Raw genomic sequence first — 19706 nt, 5'->3', positions numbered from 1 at the left:
GCACTGACTGTTTGGTCGCCTGGTCGTTCGCTTGGGTTTTAGGCCTGTCTCCCTGTTTTGGAGCTTTTATAATTTCAAAAGTTGACTTTGATCATAACTTCATAAAAACAATCTCAGAACGGAATTCTGACGGTTCCATCAACTCCGGAATGACCAAATTAGCCTAGTAACATGGTTGACATGAGTATCGAGGCAATCGATACGAGTTTAGAAACAATTGACGATTTTGCCTTTAAAATTTAGCCTGTAGTTGACTTTGGTCAATATTCTTGGAAAATACACTCGAATAAAAATTCTGAAAGTGTGGTTAGCTCCGAACTGTCAAGTTTGGTCTAGAGCGACCTTTCGTTCACTTTTTGAGGTTTTTATCTAATACCGAGGTCCATTGTGGATTTACCTCAAAATAGACCTTGGGTATGGGACCCAATTTTAGTCGTAACAACCTCGTATGGAAATTTGGATTGCTCCATTGAGTCTGAAACGTCGAATTTGGTAGGGTAACATATCTCTTTTGCACGCACGGGATTTTGAATGAATTTCGAGCAACCCGTCGGAGTACTTGAGCTTGAGAAAACTCATCTTTTTAGCTGATATCTGGTGCAGGGAGATATTTTCTCCGCAATCGCCGGCCCTTATCCACGTTCGAGGAGGTCCAGGGAGTTGTTCTCCGTATTCACGGAGGTGTGGGGCTTTTTCCTTCGCGTTTGCGAAGGCCAAACTTCTTGGCCTCTGCGTTCGCAGGCCTCTAGCCGCGTTCGCAAAGTCCAAGCTTCTTGGCATCCGCATTCGCGGACCACTATGAGTGCGTTCGCGAAGGCCAAATCTTGGTGTTTTAATAATACACCTAGTACGAATTTTTAGCATATCTTCCAAACTTCAAACCTCAATATCTCCTTCCATACAAGCTCAAATTAGGTGATTCAAAGGTCTAGACTCAAGATAATTTTGTGGAGAATCCGGTGATGAGCTCAAAATCTTGAGTGGAGGCGTCATGTAAGGCAAAAATTTCAAAATTAACTACTGATTTTGGTCTTTTTCGGGTTGATATTTTGTTGAATTTTTGGATATTGTATCTTGATCATATGAACTCCATTTTAGTAATCTTTTAGGCTAAGTTGTGGCGTATTTTGCAAGGAAAGTAATGGTGTAATTTGTTTGGATTTGGAGAGTTTGTTTTTTTGAGAAATTGTTGCTCAAGTTGCTGTCATTTCATTTTTTTAGTCCGAATTTGGAGCATTTTGTTGCATGACCGTCTTACGTCGTTTTCCACCCGAAATTGTGCTGTAATTTTATCCTTGAGCTTGGGGTACTGTTTAGGACCTATTTTGGGGGTCAATTCTTAAATCCAGATGCGGATTCCACTTTGTCTGCTTTAGACCCCAAAATTGGTCCATCTCCGAATTCGATAATTTTAGTGTCATAACGACTGTATTAATGTTGTGATTCTATTGTTGATAGCGTGGCAGAATTTAAAGGCTGTTTGGAAGGGAAAAGCTCCAGTTTTGTGAGTTGGAGCGCACGCAGTCCGCAGACAGTTAGGCGACGATTTTCCCCTAGTGAGACTGAGCTTGTTTAGGCATTTTGTATGTTGATTTGTATGAGTTTGGAGGGGTTAGGTGTCGATCATGTTAAATTTCTAGAATCCATGCCCTAGGTGTCATTTTCGAGAAACTGTTGGACTGTTTAAGCATGACTCCTGTGGTTGTCTGTTGTTCCTATCTTGTGATATATGTTGTGCCTGTGGTTATGTGTTGGGAAGCATGTTGGGCCTTAGTCTATGTCACAACCAAATTTCTTAGGCTGTGATGGCATTGCCAACACCCACCAGCAGGTAAGCCTAACCCTTAACCCTTAGCCTGGAACCGGAGGCAACAGGTTATCAAGCGGAACATTAATAAATAAAAATGGAAAGTAGGTACTAATGAGAAGAAAGAGGACATTGAAACAACCATAAGAAACCACCCCAAGACCTGACATCAGTTAGTAATCAGGCATCAAAATCAAAATAGAAGAACAAGGCTTTTAAATATAGTATGAGTACAGACAGTCTTCTAAAGCAAGTAAAGACTAATCCTAATCTGGCAAGGATGGAAATCGGCAACTTCGAACTCCAGGAGCTCACAAAATATCTTAGTCAAAAGCTGCTCCATACTAGTCCAAATCATCAACGATAACCCGTACTATGATCTGAAGAGGGCTGAAGTGTAGTATGAGTACCAAATGAATGGTACTCAGTAGGCATGGGCCGACTGAGATCCACAGATAAACCAAGTATAAGTTACATATAATCGGGTAAATACTGCACAAGTAACTAATCAGGAATTATAACAATAATGAAAGAAAAATAAGGCAAAGACTAGATACATAGATAAAGGAATTGAGTCAAAGAATGCACCTGAAATGTAATCCAACAACCTATTAATAGGAAGAAAGCATCCTAGGAGTCTACTAATGAAAATACAGTGCTAACTAACAACTCTAGCCACATAATCACCTAGGAACTATTCCAACTGAGCCTAAAAGGAATTACCAACCATAATCCAACTCATCCCATGTAAACCATCTATCAATGCAACCAAAGATACCAGCTACAAGTAAAACAAGAGATAAGAGAGTATAATCTGACAATAACCGACCGGATGCCCATACCCCCTAAAGGTACAAATAATGACAAACATACCTCTGACCCCCATAAAACTGGGGGACCACACCATACAATTATGCTAGTAATAGGCGATGCTGATGCAAGTTTGTAGTAAAAACCAGTGACATTATCGGTGGCTCTTAGTAAACAACAACAACAAGTGTATAGACCCACCCCGGCCTGCCAAGTGGGAGCCATGCGACTCCCTCATCCAGTTCAGTGGTGCAATGGCCAGAGGGAACCATAGGGGACGCGAGAAGTCCATATACACTGCCTGGGCCCAAACCAAGTCTTACATAGACAAATAGCATTCCCATAGTAGTATCGGAGATTGAGAAACCAAGTCGATATAGAAAGGGCATCGCCGCGCCGAATATCAGTAAACCAGTAATCTCAATCGTGATCACCCTTGAAAGGGGCCACCCACCCAGCCAGTAAACTCCCAAGGGCATGTCCCAGCTAGCATGAGTAAATTAGAGGTCATCAATGGTCCAAGAAAGGGCATAGACGCGTCGAATAACTTAGTAAAACTGAGAGCATCCCAGATGCCTGTAATGCCTCAAGTAGAAAAAGGAGCACGTCCCTGATGCCTCATAAGTTTCTAAAACCAGTGACCAAGTATCCAGGTAGTACGACTCCCATTAAAACCAGTTTTAAATAGTAAAAATAGGAGAAAGACTTCTCACAAAGTAGTGAAAATTCCAATGTCAATACTGGGATCGTACCACAAAATGAGTGAATATGCTCAAACAATGCAAGCATGTCAGCACCAGCATCCAAACAAGATACATGCAGCCATAAAGAAATACCAGGTCCTTTTACACAAATAAGTCAAGGGACTAACCTGGGATCCAATCGCTCCTCGGATATGGCCTCAGGCCCAACAATAGATAATAGATAAGATGACATTATAAGCCTACCGCTAAATAAAAATGAGACAATCAAGGCATGGCTTGAAATCATAAAGAGGGAAAAATATCTCTAGGTACGATGCCTTACCCCAAAATAAGCCACCTTAGCTCCCAACCAGCACATCTAAGCCAAACATACGGCTATGATGAGCCCTAGAGGTCTTAGGCACTAGCATAAAAGGGTATCTTATCCATAATAAGCCCTACCGAAAGTTATGCCTAGCTAAGAGGGCAATAACCACATGATAAAGCGCCTAAGGCTCAAACATAGCCTAAGTCCATCAACATCAATCTTATACAAGATAATAATGCTAAGTCAACCCCACAACCAAGGCCCACAACCTAATCTAAGGATATTACGGGGCTATTCTAGCCTAAAGCTCACTCAGGAACAAGAAAATGGAATCAGATCAGGGGACTGCTAATTTTGGCAAATACTCACCTAAGTCATATGTAAAATATACTACACGACATCTAATAGAGTTCAGTCAAAAGAAGGAGATCGTAGCCTACCTCGAATCTGAACACGCGTGCTTCAAATCCTCAAATTTAAAGTTTCCGACCTCCAACAAACTTCCAATTTTCGCCATGCTAATAAAATAGTAACCACCTCATCAATACGAACATTTTGACACCAAATTCATATTTTTCAGAGTTGGACCCAAAATCAGATCTAAAATGGAATTATGGGACCCGCACAGGAAATCCTGAATTTTACTTTGGGAAAAGCTGCATTTGATCTTAATTAACTTGTGTTCCAAATTTCAATACATTTCGATGTTCAAAATCAAGGAAAACAGCCCAGTATAATTTTCACCATTAATGGAGAATTTAAGTAATAGGGCAGTCCCGTAGGGACGAAATTAACCTTAAAAATGCTTCAATGAAAGAAACTAATCACACCATGACGTTCCTTGCAAAAAACTCTGAAAACATTTCCCCAAGAATCGCTGAAAACAAAGTTGAAATGCTCACAAAATCAAACACCAAAATTCATAGCAAATCTTACTCGAAAATGACATGAACAGTTGGTAAATTCAAGCTTTTACCTCACACAAAACCTCCTTTCATGATTAAAAGCTCACCAATGGATTCCTAGTAAAAATCTCTTGAAGTTGGACCCTTGAATCTCCCAATTTAGAGCTTCCTAGCTCCCAAAATCACATGAGCAATATATGAAGTCAGGTTGAAGAATGGTTGATGGTCTTAATTAAAAGACCACTCAGCAGACCTCCACGAACGCAGAGACCAGGTCCGTGAATGCGGAGGGTTAATCTCTTCCTTCTCCACGAACGCGGGGACCAGCTCCACGAACCCGGAGGTTAGCCTCATTCTTCTCCGCAAATGTGGGGACCAGGTCCACAAATATCGAGGGAAAACCTCCTCTTCTCCATGAACGCGGGAACTAGGTCCGCGATCGCGGAGAGAAACTCAAGATGTAGTAGCAAGGGTTGCACCAGCTAAAACTTGAGCTTTGAAAAAGCTCCGACAAGGTACTTGAGATTCGTTCAAAACCCCATGCGTGCAAACGAGATATGCTATCCTACTAAATTTGATATTTTGAATTTAATAGCGCAGTCAAAATTTCCATACGAGGTCATTATGACTAAAAGTGGGTCTCATACCCAGTGCTATTTTGAGCCTAATTCTATAACGGGGTTCGAAATTAGACCAAAAGCCTCGATAAGTGAACGAAGGGTCGTTCTAGACCAAACTCAATATTCTAATGGAGGGTCATTACAACATCCATTACTAAAAGAACTTTCGTTCGCGAAAATAAAAGTACAGTCGCAGCCTGGAGGCACGAAAGGATGAGGGTACTGGGCCCACATGCTCCACCAAACCCTCGAATATCCTCTCAGATCGAACAGCTCCATCACAAAACTCGGTTGAGAAGAAAATCCTCAAATTCCATTCAAACTCCCAAAACTCCTCCAAATCCCTTTCTAGGCACCAGCTCTCGCTCACTTAGCCTGAACTTGACCAAAAACACGAGTTTCAATCGAGGTCGACCAAACTAAACAAAAACCATCAATATGAGCAATACAGGGCCATGACAGATATAACTCACTAAAAAGCCAAATGCTTACTTATGCTTTCAAACCTATTTTCTTTTAGCCACTAAGGGCGTTCTGCCAATTCTTAGCTATCCAGAAAACCTTCAACGCCATCTGAAAATTTCCTACCAAACCATACAACACCACCTCGAAGGAGTTACATACTCTATCTGAACATCAGAGGATGGAAACAACCAAAACAAGGAGACACCCTAGGCAAAGCCCCAAATCTCCAATCTAAGCTCCAAAACCAACAAATCAAGTGCGAAAACACAATCTTCTGAACTGAATTCTCCACTCCAAGGGCATGTTCTCCCACTCACAAATAGAGAAACCTACCAAATATGCCGAGCTCAAGCATTCTATCTTGAAAAAATTCAAAATTCCTACACCCCACGAATTACTTTGATATCATTCTTTAGATAAAGTTTCTAACCGATTCCCTAACCCCCAGCTTAGGCTATATCTAAAGCCACTAAAGAAAATTACTGCTCTAACTCTAACTGACCAACAAAGCCTCGGGAGATACTGACACCACCATGGAGGACTAATAAGAGCAGTAACAAGGCGCGAAGGGAGGTCACACTCCCAAATTCTCAATAAGAAATAACCGGTACCAAAACGCTTAAAAGAGACAACTTCCAAAAGATTGAACGAACAGACCATAATGTGCAACTGAGAAAAATACTGAGACAAACGGGAAGAGACGACCAATTAGGATTTCTACATAGAATCCACCACAATAGGATAACAGAGAAAACCTCAACCCACAACCTAGAACCGAACCAAACAAAACCCGACAATGAAGATAGTTGTCTAGGCCAAGAAAATAGAATGGCCGGAGAGAAATGCTAGCCAAGGCAACTCTAGCTATGCAAAAAGGATACGAGGAGCTATTCAACCACTAGCCACAGGGCAACATACAACTAAGAAGACCCCTAACGCCAACTAGATCCTCTAGTGTCACCACATCTGGAACTAACACCATTAGTCTGACCACCTATCTAACCAGGGTCGGCACCACAGCAAAACCAATGGTAAGGGAGGCCAAAGGGAAGCATATCTAGTCCAGCTGCAACTCGAAGCAATATCACCTAGGCAAGGCATGGGGAGTTGCTAAACTGCCACTACGCCAATAGGAGATTGACCTAACCGATCCACTACTAAAGAATTCAACTACAAGGCTAAAACACACACATATAAGCTCAAATAAGGCAACCACAACAATCATCAGATAACTAACAAGCCAAATAGACAAGTACGGGGGTGAAAACCCTAAAATCACACCAAAAGAACAATATAAAGCAAAACAAAAAAGTCAAGTGAATATCACTGATACTTGGATCCTTGACCTCTGAATGACTCATGGAATCACGGAATGGATCATGACCGACTTTGTCCTAAACAAATAAAGCATTATCGGAAACCCTCTGAACTCTACCTCTAACTTGAGGCAGAATAAAACTGTGATACTGACCTGGCTGAGCAAACTGTGCATGGGTCCCACATCGGGGACAATCTCTAGATCAATGGCCAAGCTCTCCACAGGTACGACATGGCCCAACAACTCTGGTCTGGTGTGTATGAGGAGCCTAAACCATTGAATCTCACCTTGGGAACACCTGAGACTAGTGGTCAAGTAAACCGTTGTCATAACACCTCTGTGGCTTTTGGCTAAAAGCTGGAGGTCGGCCACCTCGGTCCTGTCTTAGAACAATACTAGAATCACCCTGACGGTGCTAGCTGCCATAGTTATCCCTTTCACTAGCTGACTGCACTGAGGCCCTGTGATGCTCTCAAATAAAGTGGCGTTAATCGCCAGCCTCATAACAACTTCACCAATGAAATCCCACTGAAAGGATCCAAATGGGATAGGATAAGCTCCAATACTTGAAGGCCCAATATGCTCACCCTGAGAAGTTTGACCTGTACCGAAAGGTGTTCATGGTTCGGTTTGGGTCAGTTATTGATTAAAATCATAACTAAACTAATTTAATCAGTTTTAAAATATCTAAAACCATAACCAAACCAAGTAAAATAATAAGTCCACCAGTTTGGTTATTATCGGTTTGGTTCGGTTTGGTTTGATTTTTTGTTTTATGACTAGCTGAGACAATTCAAATATTCTCTCTCTACATTATTAAAATTTCTTATTAGCTCTTATTTCCTCACGGCCCACAAGGGAAAACTTTATTGCATATTGAGGGAAACACATGATGATGGCAAATCAGGTAGACCAAACTTGCAACGCAGTTTAGATTTAAAAGAACAAGTCAAACATAGGTTCCAAAATACAAACAACTTTGTCCATTAAAATAAAAAAAATACATATTTAAACTAAACTAACTAGAGAATCCATAATATAATCAAAAGTACTTCGACCATCTTCCTTAACTTAAGCTCCAAACTAATTAATACACAAAACAATGCCCGAAGAATCTGTAAAGGAAATCACGATATTAGGCATTAAATGTCTAAAAACATAAAGGTATAGCAGCTCAGCCAATAAATATAGCAACAACTTTGCCCCAAAACTTAAAGTGCAACTGCAAAAAAAAAACAGCAGCACAACTGAATAATTTAGATTCTCCAACAGTAGAAGTTCTCTATTGGAAGTTCACTTGAAAGACAATATATTCTGTCAGGACCAACAGTTCACTAATAATAAGAAACTTCATCCAACAAAAGGATGCATTTTCATGTAGCTGCAATGACCTTTATTGTTTGCATATTCATGTGAATAAAGACGTTGATTAAAAAGTTGGATGGGATTCAAAATTGATAACTTTAACAAGGGGTACAGATAAAGATAATAAAGAAAATTGGGAGTGGTTAATGAGGGATAATAAATAACTTAACTAATATGATGGAGTAGTTGATACAGGAAAAGTTTATGTTAAAGTGTTTCACAAGAAATGAAGTTTTTCTTAAAGTTTACGTTACGTTACGTTAAAGTTTACGTTAAAGTGTTTCACAACCAATAGCTCACTAATAATAAGAAACTAATCACAAAAAATAAAATCAAGGTCACCTGCACACTTCATTAATCCAATTGGGAAGAACTCTTAGTTTGGCTTATCCAAAATACAACAAAACCTAGTACTTCATATGGACTTTACACAGCCATGGATAATTGGTTTATCAGTAAGTTCTTCAATAACTTCAACTTTCACAAGAGAAGTAATCTAAATGCTAATACATCCAAACAAACAATGAATTTTTTTTCTAAATTCAGCATAGTTCAGCAGCGGTAGCAGCACTGCTGAAACTGTGGCAGCAACACAGTTCAGCAGCAGCAGTAGCTCAGTTTCTAGCAATAAACAATGTACAATTTAATATTTTAGGGCTCAAAACTAGTAACCAACTCTCAATATTAAAGTGTAGAAACACATATTAAAGTGGCAATAATTAGCTAAAATACCATAAAAAGCTCAAAGTTTCAACAACTATCTTTCTAAGATAGTAATTTACAGCAAGTGAAATAAATATTCATATAGTTAATTATGTAAAATTACCTTTTTTAGTGATCTCAATTTTTTGAATTTCTTATAAAAGGTCTTCAAATTTGCATTCTTTAGATGTTGACTGCAACCATTATTGACAACAAACAAGAGCTTCAGCTGTCTTTGCCGATAGAGAACTTCGATAACAATCAAGTATCTGACCACTGGTGCTAAAAGTTGATTCTAAGGCAATAGTAGATGTAGGAATAGCAAGCACAACTCTTGCAATCCTAGAGATAATAGGATATCTTTCAGATGAAGATTTCCACCAAGTCAAGATATTGAAATTCTTAATCTTCTCCGGATCATCCATAAAATACTTTTCAAGATCAAACTTATTATCAACATCATTCTCATCTTCAAGAAATTTCTCCCATTGCGATTGCCACACATAGAACTATTGATTGCACCAATTTAACTCATCACATTAGTTTGATCTCCAATATTTTCACTAGAAGGCCCAGAAATAGAATTCTTATAATGATTATATAAGCGAGTTAAAGTGTTTACCACTTTAGTAGACTTTTCATTTCCCTCCACAGGATCATAAAAATTATTAAAAAGGTACTTCACATACTTCATTTTGTAGCGAGGATCCAACACAGTGACAACAAATAACAACATTTTCATATCCTCAAAATCACCCCAATATTTATCAAACTTAATTTTCATCTTCCTAACCATATCAGTCAAAATTGAATCACTACAATTTGAATACTGGAAAATTATGCTTTGATGATTAAAAAGATCATGGAAGAAACAATTTCAAGTAACATGCAAAGTACTCGAAAACTTCAAAGTGGTTTTATAGAAAATCTCAAGAAACTTGAGAAAGACTTTCACATTCTTTCAATCTTTCGAAGATGGATGCACTGTTGTTCCTCTCAATTGAAGACAATAGTTAAAGTACTTATGATCATCAATATACATTCTTGAAAAGTCTTTTTCAAATTATACAGTTGTAATTAACATCAAGTATGTAGAGTTCCACCTCATCTCAACATCCAAACTCAAAAGGCCATGGGTGTCTAGTTTTACCTTCTCAACATATGACTTAAAGGAAGCAGATCTTGCAGGAAAAGACTTAACATATATCACAGCATGCCTTACCCGAGAAATGGACTCATTTTGTTCACTCAATCCTTCTTTTACAATCAAATTCAAGATATGAGCATTACACCGAATGTGTAAAAAATTATTTCCCAAGATGACACCATTCCAATTATTAATTCCCTCTTTCAAGTACCCGATTGCAGCATCATTAGCTGATGAATTATCTAGTGTCACCGTGAATATGTTCTCGATCTCCCAATCTAACAAACAATCTTCAATTCCATTTGCAATTGTCTCACCCTTATGATCTGGAGTTTGAAAAAAGTTAAGATTTTTTTTTGCAAATTCCACTGATCATCGATCCAGTGAATCGTAATGACCATATAAGTCAAATTTTGGATTGACGTCCATGTGTCGCTAGTAATACAAATACGTTGATCTTTAACAAGCCTTTTAAGCTTTTGTTTCTCTTCTTCACAAATTTTTAAACTTTGTCTAGCAACAGTAATGCGAGAAGGTAACTCAAAATTAGACAAAACAACCACCATTAGCCTATTAAAGCCTTTCCCCTCAATGACTCTAAACTGTTTTTCATCTATTATAACAAACTCGGCAATGGCCCTTCTAACTTCGACAACATTATAAGCAACCTTTCCAAACCTCCTTGTCCCCCTCCTTTAATAGGTTTAATATTGAGTGTTGTCTGCTTCCTATCAATGGTCTTAAAAGCCTATTTCTCACATTTGTTAAGCAAATGTCCCCAAAGATTAAAATTCCCATAATTAGAAGAGCAAGCCAAGTCTTTGGGGTAGTACTTGCATATTGCCTGCAATTCCCCCATCTTATTAGGAAACGGTGTGTAATGATCCTAAATTTTAGATGTTCTTCTACCATTATCCCCAGGGCTAGGGTCTCGACTACAAGGAGTAGTTCTTTTCTGCTTTTTAGAAGGTTTACGCACTGAAGAAGTATTAGGAGCATTACCATGTGCTTAAGTTACAATAGATGTTGGTGTTACTGAACTATCTTTAGGAACCTCCAAATGTTCAACCTCTATAACTGTCCTTTTCATCTGAAAAATATTAGATGTTTAGGACCCATTCGGACAAAAAAAAATAAAGGTAAAAATTCGAAATAGAAAAGGAAACAACTTAAGTTAAAATCAATTAACTAGAAAAGAAAACAACTTAAAATCAACTTAAACATTTGAAACAGAAAAGGAAACAACTTAAACATTAGAAACAAAAAAGGAAACAACTTAAAATGAACTTAAAATTCGAAAAATTTCTTACAAACCTTCTCAAAATTTGGCAGTCTTGCACTTGAGGAGTTGAAGTTGCTCTTGAGCCTTCACTCTGAGTCTATGACTGCAACTTTGTGAGAAATGTGAGCTTCTGCTTCTCTTGTTCTTAGGATGGAAGTGGAACAGAAATCAGAATTGTAAAAGGAAAAGAGAGGCCTTAAAAATAAGTAGATCAAAATTAAATTAATAATTAAAAGTACAAAAATATATTTAATTATTTATGAAAAGCTAATATTATACATATAAATAATTATAAATTTTATGTATATAATTATCGGTTTGGTTCAGATATTTATTCGGTTATTTTTTACTATAATCATAACCAAACCAAATATTATCAATTTTTTAAATTTAAAACCAAACCAAACCAAATGTCGATTTTTTTATTCGATTAGGTTAAATTTTTGGTTTGGTTTTGGTTTTAACCAAAACTGTGAACAGCCCTACCTATACCCTGTTCGCTGCAAACCCTAAATCCTTCCTCAAAACCTCCTGGGATCCGAGGTACTATCACTGTGGGCCTAAAGGGATGAGAAGTACAAGGCTTTTATAATACAATATGAGTACAGACAGTCTTCAAAAACAAGTATAGATAGGTCCTAATCTGGCATGGATGGAAATTGGCAACTCCAAACGCCTGGAGCTCACCAAATCTTCGAGTCAGAAGCTGCTTCGCACCAATCTAAATCAGCAGCGACAACTCGTACTATGAGTTGCAGGGGGTAGAAGTGTAGTATGAGTACCAAATGAATGGTACTCAGTAGTCATGGACCGACTGAGCTTCACAGATAAAATAAATATAATTAACATATAATCAGGTAAATACTACACAAGTAACTAGTCAGGAATTATCACAATAATGACAGAGAAATAAGGAAAGAAGACTAGATACATAGATAAAGGAATAGAGCCAAAGAACGCACCTGAAATGCAATTCAACAACCAATTAACAGGAAGAAGGCATCCTAGGAGTCTACTAATGAAAATACAGTGCTAACTGACAACTATAACCACATAATCACCTAGGAACTATTCTCACTGAGCATAACAGGAATTACCAATAGTAATCCAACTCAAATCCCACGTAAACCATCTATGAATACAACTAAAGGTATCAGCTACAAGTACAACAAGAGATAAGAGCAAGTATAATCAGACAATAACCGACCAGACGCCCATACCCTCAAAAGGTACAAATAATGATAAATATACCCCCAGCCCCCATAAAATTAGGGGACCATACCATACAAGTATGCTGGTGATAGGAGATGCTAATGGATGCAAATATGTAGTAAAAACCAGTGACATCATCGGTGGCTCTCAGAGAACAACAATAATAACAGTATAGACCCACCTCGGCCCCTGGCCTGCCAGGTGGGACCCATGCAACTCCCTCATCCAGTTCAGTGGTGCACCAACTAGAGGGGCCCATAGGGGATGTGGGAATCTGTATACAGTGCCTGGGCCTAAACCAGGTCTTATATAGAGAAATTGCATCTCAGGTAGTGGTATCGGAGAGTGAGAAGCCAAGCCGATGTAGAAAGGGTGTTGCCACGCTGAATATCAATAAACCAATAACCTCAACTTTGAGCACCCTGAAAAAGGGCTGCCCGCCAGCCACTAAACTACCAAGGGCTTGGCCCACCTAGCAAGAGTAAATCCAGGGGAATCGATGGGCCAAAAAAGGGTGTCGACGCACCGAATAACCAAGTAAAACTGAGCGCATCCCAGATACCTCTAATACCTCAAGTAGAAAAAGAAGCACATCCCCGATGCGTAATACGTTTCCAAAACCAGTGACCAAGTATCCAGGTGGTACGATTCCCAATTAAACTAGTTTTAAATAGTAAAAATGAGAGAAATACTTCTCAAAAAGTAGTGAAAATTCTAATGTCAAAACTGGGATCTTACCACAAAATGAGTGAATATGCTTAAACAATGCAAGCATGTCATCACCAGTATCCAAACAAGATACATGCAACCATTAGGAAATACCAGACCCTAGCATAAAAACAAGTCAAGGGACAAACCTGGGATCCAATCGTTCCTCAAATACAGCCTCGAGCCCAATAATAGATAATAGATAAGATGGTATGATAAGCCTATCGCTAAACAAAAGCGAGACAATCGAGGCATGGCTTGAAATTATAAAGGGGGATAACTATCTCTAGGTACGACACCTTACCCCAAAATAATCAACATTAGCTCCCAACCAGCATAACTAAGCCAAACCTACAGCTATAACGAGCGTCAAAGGTCTCAAGCACTAGCATAAAAGGGTATCTTATTCATAATAAGACCTACCAAAAGCTATGCCTAGCTAAGAGGGAAACAACCACATGATCAAGCTTCTAAGGCTCAAACCTAGCCTAAGGCCATCAACACCAATCCTATACAGGATAATAATGATAAATCAACACCACAACCAAATCTAAGGATGTTACGAGACTATTCTAGCCTAAAGCTCACTTGGGAACAGGAAAATGGAATCGGATGAGGGGAATGCTAAACATGGAAAATACTTACTTAGTCACATGTAAAATATACTACACAATATCTAATACAGTTCATTCAAAAGAAGGAGACCATAGCCTACCTCAAAGCCAAACACACGGACTCCAAATCCTCTAATTTAAAGTTCCCAACCTCCAAAACACCTCCAATTACCACCACACTAATAAAATAGTAACCACCTCATCAATACGGATATTTTGATACCCAATTCATATTTTTCGAAGACGAACCCAAAATTGGGTCTAAAACGAGATTGTGGAACCCGCACTGAAAATCCCAAAATCGATTCTGTGAAAAGGTGAATTTGAGCTTAATGAACTTTTTTTCCAAATTTCAACACATTTCGATGCTCAAAATCAAGAAAAACAGCCCATGCATAATTTTCTCCGTTAGTGGAGAATTTAAGAAAAAAGGCAGTTTTATAGGGACGAAATTTACCTTAAATGACGCTTCAATGACCGAAGCTAATCACACCATGACGTTTCTTGTGAACCTCCCCCCCACAACTTTGCCCTGAGAATCGCTAAAAATGAAGTTCAAAACGCTCACAAAATCAAACCCCAAAATTCATAGAAAATCATACTAAAAATGACATAAACAACTGGTAAATTTGAGATTTTACATCACACAAAACCTCCCCTCATGATTTGATCCCACCAACGGATTCCTTAAAAAATTCTCTTGAATCTGGATCCTTGAATCGCCCAATTTGGAGCTTCCTAGCTCCCAAAATGACATGAACAATATATGAAATCGGGTTGAAAAATGGCTGATGGTCTTAATTAAAAGACCACTCAGTAGACTTCCACGAACATGGGAACCAGATATGCAAAAAAAGAGGATTAACCTCATCCTTCTCCGCGAATGCGGGGACAAGGTCCACGATCGCTGAGTAAAACTCAAGGTGTACCAGTAAGGGTTGCACCAGCTCAAACTTGAGCTTTGAAAAAGCTCCTAGGGGTGCTTGGGATTCGTTCGGAACCTCGTACGTGCAAACAAGTTATGCTACCCCACTAAATTTGACATTCAAGACTCAATAAAGCAGTCAAAAGTTTTGTACGAGATCGTTACGACTAAAAGTGGGTCACATATTCAAGTGCCATTTTGAGCCTATTTCCACAATGGGCCTCAGATTAGACTGAAAGTCTAAAAAAGTGAACTAAGGGTCATTTTAGACAAAAATCGACATTTTGAAAATAACCGAGCGCTGTCAAATTTTCATCCGAGCATGTTTTCTAAGAATATTTACCAAAGTCAATCATATGCCAAATTTTAAAGGCAAAAGCGCCAAATGTCATAAACTCGTATCGATTGCCTCGATACTCATACCGACCATGCTGTTAGCCTAATTTATCCATTCTAGAGCTGATGGAACCATTAAATTTCTTTTTTGAGGTTGTTTACATGAAGTTATGACCAAAGTTAACTTTTCAAGTTATAAAAGCTCCAGCATAGGGAAACGGGCATAAAACCCAAATGAAAGACAAGACGACTGAACTGTCAGTGCCAGTAAATTATAAATGACTTAGGGTGGCTACGAGAAAACTATAAATACTAAAAAGATCAGAGAATGAAGAAAATGAACTAGAGGGTCATTACAGTCTAGGCTTAGACTAGTGATTACCTTAGACGAGAGCTTTCGGTGTCATTGGGCCTTAGAACTTCTCCAATGTTATTTCAGATGATTAGCTCCCTGTAGACTGATATAGCAAACTTGAGTATGATAGTTTGATCATTAGCTATGAGGTAACAAAACTTGTGACCTTACCTCCATGATGCCATATTATCCAATCAGTCTTATATCGCTTGGTTCTTGATTCTTATGATTCTTCTCGATGATTAAGATTATATTTGGTTTGGGATGGAGTGGTGCATCGATGACACTCAGTTTAGGGGTACTTCTCGAGATGCTCGATTGGTCGTTGATTCTAATTCGGTTCAAACCCTTAGCTAAGTTACCACGTTAAAGTTTGTGGTCCAACTTACTTGTTATCAGGCTCGTTAGGTACAGTTACCCGATTGAAGTCTGTGGTCTAGCTTACCCGTGTTCGACCCTTGGCCATAGTTACCCAATTAAAGTCTGTGGTTTAGCTTACTCGTGTCGACTCATTAGCTACAGTTACTCGATTGAATTTTGTTGTTCAACTTACACGTGGTTAAATTCTTGAGCCCCTGATGAATCTTCGATTCATTGTCTTCATCTACTCTCAGCTTTGGTTGAGGTATTAGAGTTTGGGAATGGTTGTTCAAGTCTAGGAAATCATGATATTATTGGAATCCTTTGGCTCCGTTCTTTTTCGTTCAGCTATTCTTGCATCTATCGGGCTTATAAAAGTACGTGTAGGTGGTTACTCTTTACTTGTGCATAAGCATACCCATTGGGTTTATGGAAGTCCAATGAATTTAGTTAGATTCTTTCTCTTATTTGTTAGTATGCTAGTGTACATACCTACATTTACTTCTTTCCATGTCTTTGGTTGTGATATTTTACTCACATTTCAATTTACTTTTGCTTATCTATCTCAGTCAGCCGATGATGCCTACTAAGTACCTGTTATTATGGTACTCATACTACACTCTGCATTTGTTTTCATAATGCAAGTCCGAGCACTAGCTACTGGCATTGATTAGAGCTACCTACAGTCGTGATCAGAGGAGAGGGTGAGCACATTGCATTTTGGATTTACCCGTCTCCCTCTATATATACATTTTGCCTGTCTTTTTCTTTTTAAGACAGTAATATTTCCGTGGTCCACTTTTGGGACTTGTACTCTTTTACTAGTAACTCTATACATATGACTTCCAGGTTCTAGGAGGGATCGTTTTTGTTTGTATATACTTAGTTGCTTCTGCCCGTTCATGTATGCTCCTTTCATTTATTTATTATTTTAGATTGTGTTACTAGTCTTCTACCCTAATATCCCATTACTCGCAGTTTCGGGATATAGATTGGCTTGCCAATTGGTGGGTTATAGTAGGCGCCATCATGACCTGAGAGATCGGGTCATGAAAAATTGGTATCAAAGCCTTAGGTTCACTGGTCTCGCTTGTACAAAGCTAACATCTAGCAGAGTCCTGCGGATCGGTGCGATGACGTCATTGACTTATCCTTGGGAGGCTACATGTTGTCTTTAGGAATGTGTATATTTTGTATCACTATAAAGCAGTGTGTGTCTTATTGGGTTTTGGAAATCTCACTTGTTCCACTCTTTTACAGGATGGCTCGCATACGAGTTGGAGGTAAAGGCCGACCGCCGGGTCTTGCTAGGGCTGCAGCACAAGCTCGGGACCCAGAGCAGACTTTTGATTCAGAGGTAGAGCCACCAGTAGCTCATTTACATTAGCAGCACGTAGGCTCGGGACCAGCCCAGCCACCGCCTGCTCCAGTTGTCGCTCTAGACTTATAAGAAATCTTTGCCCAAAGTTTGGCTGTTATTAGGGGTATGTAGTAGGTCCTAACTCCCGCCGCTCTAGTACCATAGGATCAGCTTGTTCCAATGGCACTGGTTGTTCAGCAGCCACTTACATCGGATGATTTAGAGGGTGTTATACCACTCCGAGAGAAGAAGATGCTTGGGGTGTACCTTAGACTATCACTGCCAAGATTTTCTAGGGCTGTGGGTGAGGATGCCCACGAGTTTCTATATACTTTCTAAGAGGGGTTGCAGACCTTAGGTCTAGTGGAGTTGAGAGGAGCCGACTTTACTGCTTACAAGCTAGACGATCCCACCCGATAGCGGTGGCATTCATACTTGGAGACTAAGCTAGTGGGGTCTCCACCGGTGACATGGACTGAGTTTTTAAAGGTCTTCTTAGTCTTTTTTATTCCCAGAAGCATTAGAGATCAGCTCTGAGATCAGTTTTCATGATTAGAGCAGGGCTCCATAATTGTATCAGAGTACGAGGCCCAAAGAGGTGTTCAGTACTTTGTCAGAGAATTGAGACTTTAGTTGTGGATTGAGACTCAATCCTTAGTCTTAGTGGGCCAGTCATTTTTGGAGGTAGTAGACCATGACCGTATGCTCGAGCAGCTCCATCGCGAGGCCCAAGGAGGCAACAATAAGAGAGATATACAAGAGGATAGCCATGATGGGCGCCGCTTTAGAACCCGATAGTCCTATGATAGATATCGCTAGAAATTTCAGTCGGGTCAGTAAAATCGTCCCTTCAAGGCCTCTTTTAAGACTTTAGAGGATAATCAACACCGTCAGGTTGACTCTAGTACCGGTCCGGGTCAAGGCCGAAGTGGTTTGTATATGGGTTTGTCCGGCCAAGGCGGCCAACCTCCAGCTTTAAGCCGACATTCATAGGGGTGCTATGAGTGCGGGGTGCTAGATCATTGGTGCTGCGAGTACCCTTATCATAGGCTAGCCTTACTAGCTCCATAGGAAAATAGACTTGGGCCAGCACCAACACCTCTAGTTAGAGGCAGAGGCCAGGGTCAGGAATGCAGGGGTGGTCATTAGGGTACACGGGGAGGTCCCTAAGGAGGCAGGTCAGAAGGCAGAGTTGATTTGTAGGGCACATGAGCCTAGACCTACTTTTATGCAGCTCCAGCTAGGGCAGAGGCTGATGCCTTAGACGATGTGATCATAGGTACGATTTTATTATTCCATCAGCCCGCATCATCTTTATTTGATCCAGGCTCTACTTATTCTTATATATATATATATATTATGCCTCTCGCCTGAGTATGATCCCAGAGCCCTTAGTGAGTTGTTGCATGTTTCAACCCAGTAGGTGATTTTTTAATAGTGGATCAGGTCTTTAGATCCTAAGTGGTGACTATTCAAGGGTGTGACACTAGGTTAGATTTCATTTTACTTGATATGATGGATTTTGATTTGATTTTAGGCATGCACTAATTATCCCCTCACCATGCGGTCTTGGATTACTATGTCAAGACCATTACCTTAGCCATGCCTGGTATTCCGTCGGTGGTGTGGCAGGGCTCTTGTAGTCGCACGCCGATTGGGGTGATCTATTTTGTTCGGGCCTGGAGGTTAGTGGCAAGCAGGTGTTTGGCATACTTGGCTTGTGTTAGAGATATGAGTAGGGAGGGCCCTACAGTTGATTTAGTACCTATAGTCCGAGAGTTTGTAGATGTATTTCTTGCCAATATGCATGGCCTTTCTCCTAAGCGTGATGTTGACTTTGCTATTGATGTAAAGTAGGGTACTCGGCCTATTTCCATCCTACTGTATCATATGGCCCCCGCAGATCTTAAGAAGATCATTGTTCAACTTCAGGATCTCTTGGATAAGAGATTTATTCGGCCTAGTGTATCGCCTTGGGGTGACCAGTCCTGTTCGTTAAGAAGAAGGATGGTACTATGCGGATATGCATCGATTACAAAAAGTTGAACAAGGTGATGGTGAAAAATCAGTACCCCATGCCTAGGATTGATGACCTATTCGACCAGCTTCAGGGTGTCGTGGTGTTTTCAAAGATCAATTTGATATCCTGCTACCGCCAGTCAAAAATTAAGGTACCAAACGTCCCTAAAACTGCATTTAGGACTTGTTACGGGCACTATGAGTTCCTATTTATGTCTTTTGGATTGACTAACTCCCCTGCCGTGTTCATGGACTTGATGATCCAGGTGTTTAAGCCGTACTTGGACTTATCTGTCATAGTCTTCATTGATGACATTTTGGTATACTCGCGGAGCCAGGAGGAGCATGAGCATCATTTAAGAGTAGTGCTCCAGACTTTGAGAGA

At 39.7% G+C, this 19706-nt stretch overlaps 1 long non-coding RNA gene across 2 annotated transcripts; it reads right to left on the bottom strand.

Annotated features, from left to right (window-relative positions):
* Positions 1-1919: 1919 nt before the first annotated feature.
* Positions 1920-11576, bottom strand: LOC129889072 (uncharacterized). 2 transcript variants are annotated; one of them, XR_008766786.1, is made up of 3 exons: positions 11465-11576; positions 9128-9512; positions 1920-2249 (listed from the first exon to the last, which is right to left on the bottom strand). It is a non-coding gene; the product is annotated as an uncharacterized LOC129889072 (long non-coding RNA). The 2 variants fall into 2 exon arrangements; XR_008766787.1 differs by lacking the exon at positions 1920-2249 and adding an exon at positions 7845-8051.
* Between the last annotated feature and the right edge of the window lie 8130 nt (positions 11577-19706).

This window comes from Solanum dulcamara, chromosome 5 (assembly GCF_947179165.1).
Source record: "Solanum dulcamara chromosome 5, daSolDulc1.2, whole genome shotgun sequence".
NCBI classification, from domain to species: domain Eukaryota; kingdom Viridiplantae; phylum Streptophyta; class Magnoliopsida; order Solanales; family Solanaceae; genus Solanum; species Solanum dulcamara.
This window is presented reverse-complemented; position numbering and strand designations above follow the sequence as displayed.